The sequence below is a fragment of the Cupressus sempervirens genome, chromosome 7 (assembly GCF_028749045.1).
Source record: "Cupressus sempervirens isolate cs-2001-9-10 chromosome 7, ASM2874904v1, whole genome shotgun sequence".
NCBI lineage: Eukaryota > Viridiplantae > Streptophyta > Pinopsida > Cupressales > Cupressaceae > Cupressus > Cupressus sempervirens.
The window spans coordinates 647,774,396-647,781,950 of NC_143124.1; positions in this window are offsets into that span (position 1 = coordinate 647,774,396).

A 7,555-nucleotide genomic window follows, 5' to 3' on the forward strand; every position below is an offset into this window, starting at 1 on the left:
CCTTTAAGAGGCCGGTCCTTCAAAGTACTTGGTGACTCTGAACATCAACAAACCTGGTTCCAAGCCAAAGTTGCAGTGATTCATGCCCAGAGCTGAAACAAGGGCATCTTCTAGAGGTAAATTTCAATATCAAGAGCTTTCCCTTTCAAATCCTAGAAGAAGGAGGACTAGAATTTCATTATCACCAGTTAGGGGTGAAAAAACAATTAATATACCTGTAAGGTCCACCTCTACTCCTCCTACTACTTGAACTCAGTCGAGATTGCCATCAACGCTCATTAATAGAACACTTTTTTATATGGCACAGCCAAGAGTTCATGCTTTTGCCACCTTTAATGGTGGAAGTCCTCTGTTGTTAGCCCAAAGACATGATATACCAGTATCTACACTAAAAAGCATACCTAATTTTACTGGTGAGACTTCTATCTCCCCTTTAGAGCATATCCAAGAAGTAGCAAATGTCTGTAATATTCATGCTATTATAGAGGATGATGTTGTTGTCAGACTTCTAGCCTCATCTTTAAAAGGAAAAGCATTACAGTGGTATAGGGGCTTAGCTCATGGTTCTATAACTAATTGGGATGAACTAGGAGTAGGATTATGTAAACATTTTGAGGATAAGAGTGACCATTTGTCACTATTAGAGCAGCTGACTACAATAAAAAGAGCCCCCCATGAGTGTATGATTGATTTTAATTATAGATTCCAAAAGACATGGGATAGAATACCTACTGCAGTGAAACCTACCCCTAGTAATGCCTTCTTGCATTACCTTAGAGCTTTTGACAGTGATATTGCCACTACAATCCAAACTATGGGAGGGGATACCTTGCCTAATGCTTATGAGATAGCCATAAAAGCTGAGAACATCCTAATACAAGGAGGAAATTTGGCTCCAAGGCCCCCTATGCCTTTCTTTCCTGATGTTCCTAATCACCAACTAGCAATGGCCCCTCTTCCTACAACTTCTACATCACAAACTCTTACTCCAGTCCCTCAAGCTTCTACATCCTCAAATGGGATAGATGAGCTCAAAGAAATGCTCCAAGGTCTAGTGCTAAATACAGATAAAAGAGAGAAGACCCTGGATAAAAAATTGCAAGAGTAGGGGAGGGAATTGAAGGACTAGGGGAAGAGATTAGAGGATAGTCTCTCTATGATACAAAAGATGAGTAACAAGGTGGTGGTCTTAGAAAGGCAGTAAGCTCAAAGTGGCAAGCCTCCCCAACTGCAATATCAAGCTCCAAGTGGTGGTAGGCTTCCTAATCAGTGGAATAGCTCCTTTGATCAGGGTAGGCAAAATAGTCATGCTTCTGCTTCAAGCTCAAATCAGAATAGAGCCATAGTCCCTCAAAATAACTTGGCCCAAGATCAAGATTTCTGCCCTTCTTGCAACTATTCTTATACCTATTGCATGTGCCAGAAGGTAGAATCTTATATGGGCCTAACTATCCAAGAACCTGCAGCAAAGAAATCATATGAGGAGGATCATCCCAAGGAGGCATCATATATTCAAGGACGTGATGATTGCTCTTTCATGAATCATCAGGATGGGGAGCATTGTAATATAAACCAAGATTTTGTTTCTCATAACACAAGGAGCAGGAAGAGAGCTATGGAACATGTTGCCCCTCTTTTTCCTAAGCAGGCCTCAACTTCAAGTGCTACACCTCATATACAAGTAGCAAATGAACAAGCAAGTACTTCACAACAGCAAGAGCAAGATCCAAGAAAGAAAGATGTAGGTGGCCCTTATGTTGCCCCACCTCAACCTCTTATAAGTGCAGCTCCCAAACTTTCTACCAAAGTTCCTAATGCACCCTTCAATGTGGTAGAGCAAATGAAGAAAACCAATGTGAATATCTCTATGTGGGATGCTGTTGCTACCATACCAATGCAGAAGAGGATGCTGTCGCAAGAATTAGAGAAGATTGAACTCAAGGATCAGCCATCTATCATGGAGAATGCCACAAGTCTAGTACAACCAGCAGGGGATGTGGAGACAAATAAAAGGGTTAGACCTCCCCCATTTTATGTTTCCCTAATTATAGGAGGCAAATTAGTCCACAATTGCATGATAGATTCAAGGGCTAGTAGCTTAGTAATGCCTAGGTGTGGTGTTGATGCTTTAGGGATGAAATATGAGCCCATTGTTAGGGATGTGTTACAACTAGATGGTAGTACTATCAAAACCATAGGTATCCTTAGGAATGTGGAGATGGCCCTACATGCATGCCCCAGTTGCACTGTGATTCAAGATATATCTATTGCTAAAGTCAAGCCCTATTTTGCCATCTATCTTTCAAGACACTTCACTACTCAGATTTGTGGATTCATATCTGCTGATTGGTCATATATGTCATTTAAGACTAGATATGGAGCCAATGCCTCAATTAGAGCAGAACCTCAAGCCCTTCATCACACTGAATCTTACACCCCCAACTTCATCAATATGAATTGCCCTATTCTAGAGATGGATGAAAATGACATAGTAAATGAGCCTGTCACTTCCATAGCAAGGATTCCTAATTTCTTCTTGGATGAGTGGGAAAATGCATATCAGTTTGAGCCTATGCTGAAAATTCTTGAGACAGGCCTTAGTACATATTGCATAATAGAGAAAGAGGCTCAAGCTCCTGATCTTGTTGGGAATAATGATGATATAAATAGAATATGGAGTATGTACTTTGATGGCTCAAGGAATAGAAATGGATCAGGGGCCGATGTTATGTTGGTCTCTCCTACTCAAATAAGATACTACTTCTCCTTCAGGCTCCAATTCAGTTGCACCAATAATGTGGCCGAGTATGAATCCTTGATTCAAGGTCTCTTACTTGCCCAAAAGAGGGGAATCCAAGCCTTGAAAGTGTATGGAGACAGTGACTTGGTAGTGAATTAGGTGAGAGGCAGGAATATCACCAAAAATGGCCTTCTCAAGTCTTACAAACATAGAGTCTAGGATTTTCTTGAGGGCTTCAATGCATTTAATATTTAAAGCATTCTTAGGAAAGAAAATAAACATGCTGATAGACTTGCAATGGTGGGTGCAGCTTATGATGTACCAGGGAATCTTGAGGAGGAGAAGAAGTGACAAATTAGGGTGGTAGTGAGGCCTACCATCCCTGACAACAACACTCATTGGCAAGTGTTTGACTTTGATGATAAAATTGTGAGTTTCTTGTAGAATGAGGCAGAATTCTCAGATAGAAACCAGTCAAGGCTGCAAGATCAATATGGTGATCAGATCATTCACCTTAGTTCTAACAAATTGCCCAAGGGTCTCATTACTTTGGAGAGTGTTTTTAATCTTGATGATCAAACAAGAGGCAAAGGAATAAATCTAGCTACAGAAAAGGATGATTATGCCCTAGTTACAATTGCTGATGGAAAATCTCTGAATATGGGGAAGGTATGTTCTGAAACTGAGCAAAAAAAATTCATTCAATTATGTCAAGAATTTAATGATGTATTTGCTTGGACATATGATGACTTAAAAGGGTTTGACCCTAGTTTGTTTCAGCATACTATAGATCTAGTTGATAAGGCCAAACTAGTGAGGCAAAAATAGAGACCAGTGAATCCTAAGATTGAGCCCCTAATGAGAAAAGAATTATCCAAGTTGATAGAGGCCAATATAACATTTCTTGTCAAACACTCATCATGGGTAGCTAACCTTGTCCCTGTAAGGAAGAAGAATGGGGAAATCAGATTGTGTGTGGACTTTAGTGATCTTAATCAGGCTTCTCTTAAAGATCACCATCCTCTCCCTTCCATGGAGCAAATTCTATCCAAGGTTAGTAGGTCAAGGAGATTCTCTTTTATTGATGGATTCTCTGGTTACAACCAAGTGCTGGTTAAAGAATCTGATAGACATAAGACACCATTTACTACTAAATGGGGCACCTATGCTTACTACAAGATGCCATTTGGACTAACAAATGTAGGTGCCACATTTCAGAAGGCAATGGAGATGGCCTTCAAAAAATTAATTGATAAGTTTGTCTTAGTATACCTTGATGATATAACTATATATTCAAAAGATGTAGAAGATCATTTTGATCATCTAAGGCAAGTATTTCTAAGATGTAGAGAGTTTGGGGTTTCCCTCAACCCAGCCAAGTGTGTCTTTGCTACAAGCCAAGGAAAATTATTGGGACACATTGTATTTGAGGATGGTCTGACCATTGATCCAGAAAGAACAAAGGCAATGCTTGCCCTTCCTCTTCCTAAACACAAGAAGGGGCTACAAAGTTTCCTTGGTAGAATAAACTTTGTGAGAAGGTTTATACCTAATCTTGCTACCATGTTGAAACTTCTTACATCAATGCTCAAGAAAGACATGGTTTTCTCATGGACCAAGGAGGGGAAGGAGAGTTTTGAAGAGATCAAGATAGCCATAACCTCAGCCCCTACTCTCATGAACCCAAATTTTGAGAAAGATTTCATCCTCTACACTTTAGGTGGTGAGTCGAGTATCTCTACTGTCTTGACTCAGACAAATGGCAAGGATGAGGAGCAGCCCATAGCTTTCTCTAGTGAAGGGCTCAAAGAATATGAAGATAAGTATAGCTTTGTTGAGAAGAAAGCCCTTGCAGTCATTAGAGCCTTGAAGAAATTCAAGCACCTCTTATCCCACAATAGGATCCATTTGTTGGTGCCCCATGCTAGTGTAAAAGATTTTTTGTTAAGCAAGGATATCAATGAAAAGAGAGTTGGATGGATCACTAGGGTAATGGAATATGATGTTGATATTCAAATTACCAAGATGGTAAGAGGGAGAGGATTGTGTAAAGAAATGTTATCAGGTCAGGATTCTGATGAAGAGGTTGCTATGGTATTAACAGAGCAGCGGGAGGAAGGAAATGTTAATGGCCCAAAGAGCTGGATAAATAATATGAAGAGCTTCTTATTAGAGGATGGATACCCTTAGGGATTGGATAGAGCTAAAAGGAGACAATATAGATTGCAGTCCATTCCCTATGTTGTGATTAATAGTATCTTATTCAGGAGGGATTTTAATGGGACCCTGTTGAGATGCATTGAAGAGGACCAGGCTAAAAGGATGATTAAAGAACTTAATGATGGCCCTGATGGCGGCCATTTCTCTGCAAGAAAAACTACTATGAAGATCATGAGGGCTGGTTATTATTGGCCATCTCTGTTCCATGATTGTTATAGGTATGTGAGAAAATGTGAGAAATGTGCTTTCTTTTCAGGCAAACAAAGGCTTGCAGCTCTCCCCCTTCATACTATTCAGGTGGATCAGCCCTTTACCCAATGGGGGTTGGATTTTATAGGCCCTATTAACCCTCCATCTAGTACAGGTCATAAATGGATTTTGGCTACTACTGATTATTTCACTAGGTGGACAGAAGCAGTTGTCTTGAAGGATGTTGCAGAACCATCAGTTGTTGAATTCCTTGATGGGATTGTGTCTAGGTTTGGTGTTCCTTCTACTATCATCTTAGATAATGCTAAATCTTTTGTTGGAACCCAAATTTGTGCATGGGCAATGAATCACAATATCTACCTAAGCACATCATCAAATTATTATCCCCAGGGCAATGGTTTGGCTGAGTTTTCCAACAAGAATCTGATCAGAATCATGAAGAGGACAATAGAAGACAATCAGAGGGTCTGGCATAAGAAATTAAGAATTGCTCTGTGGGCTGATAGGATAACGCCCAAGAGATCTATCGAGAATTCACCTTTTGTGCTGGTATATGGTAGGGAGGCTAGACTCCCAATTTCACTAGAATTCCCTTCCTTAGAGTTGGCTCATCAGCTGGAATTGATTGAAGATAGTACCATGTCAGTAAGAATGGTAGAGCTGATGGAGCTAGAAGAAAAAAGGGATAAAGCTATGAAGACCCTGGAGTTGCATCAGTAGCAGATGAAAAGGAGTTTTGATAAGACTGCAAGGGCCAAAACCTTTAGAGAAGGAGATTTAGTCCTCAAGTGGGACTCAGACAGAGCAAAACCAGGAAGACATTCCAAGTTTGATGCATTGTGGAGTGGCCCTTACCTAATTGCCAGTTGCAAACAAGCTAATGCATTCCAACTGAGCAGACCCAACGGTGAAGTTCTGCCCATCCTAGTCAATGGGATTTATCTTAAAGCTTGCTTCTGATGAAGATTGTGAATCCATGTACATAGTTAGTCTAGTTCCTTTTCTGTTATTTCCTGCCTTTCAAGAAGTGTGTGTGCACAGGGTTCTCCTTTTGAGTTGCTAGCTTCTGAAGTTTTGACAGTCTCAAGTTATAGAGGAAGTTTTGTTTTGCTTCAGTTACAAAGGCAAATCTAGGGTTTTCAATGTTTTGATTTCCTTGCAAAAAGGGTTAGGGTTTTGCAGTTCTTAGATTTGTACCTTTCAGACCCATTTTTTACTCTATAGCCTATTGGATTATTTACAAGCACTGGTCTTATGCATTGAGCAGGCTCATGCCCCCTGTGAGTCGCCAGAATGTTACCACATTTTGTTTGCCCTGCCAAGTTTCAAAATTTGAATGTTACCCCGCCCAACGGTCACCTCCCCGATTACTAATATTTTAATACCCATGAAGATATCAAAATTACCTAAGTTCTGAACCTTATGATATTTTTATGCCTCGCAAGTTCTCCATCGTCAGATCAGGGCCAATCAATGGTCATCGCCATATCGTCATGGTGAACATGTGCGACCTTTACTATAGTGACGTAGCGATAGGGTGCCACTTGTCTGGTGGGTCCAGATTGCAGGATAGAGGATGGCACAGGTTAGAAATGTTCTATGGCAACATAGCGCCCATCAAAAAAGGTGTGCTGATGACAGTGAGTCAGCATGTTCGACAGCAAGGTTTGGCAGCCCGGAGAAGATAGCGGCGAGGTTTTAGGCAAGCAGTTGAGTTACGTCAGGTACTTCATTTTCCTAGTTGGCAGAGTCCAGTGTCATGGCGATGAATCACAGGGAGCCACGTGCACCAGATCTTTAGTTTAGCTAGCACAATCAAGAGGCGAGTCTTTATGATCGTCAGATCTGCAGAGATCTACGGCTGGCCCTATCTCACCATTAGAAACCGCTCGAGAGATAACATCGACGACGTAGTGACAAGGTGCCACGTGTCCTGGTGGGACCATATTTCATCTTGCCAATGCAGTAGGGATTAAATGACCGATAGACCAATAGGGAAGTGCCACATGTACCATGGGCCCAGCAAATTATGAGGGAGGAAGGTTGCAGGAAGGTGGGTCTTCGTGGCCGTTAGATTAGAGAAGATCAATGACTGTCACCATATCGCCATGGTGAAGATGTGCAATCTTTACCATAGTGACGTAGCGATAGGTCGCCATGTGTCAGTGGGGCCAGGTCTCGCTAGGGTGCGGTCACTGAGGTATTGCTAGGTGTCGGTTGGATACGAAAAGGTTGCAGAGGTGGTGCCAATTATGATGGGCCTAGGGTAAGGACAGTATGGAGTATGACAAGTCTTCATGATCGTCGGATCTAGGCTAATCGATGGTCATCGCCACCTCGCTATGGGTAAGTCACTTAAGGTTTATGTTGGCGACACAGCACCTT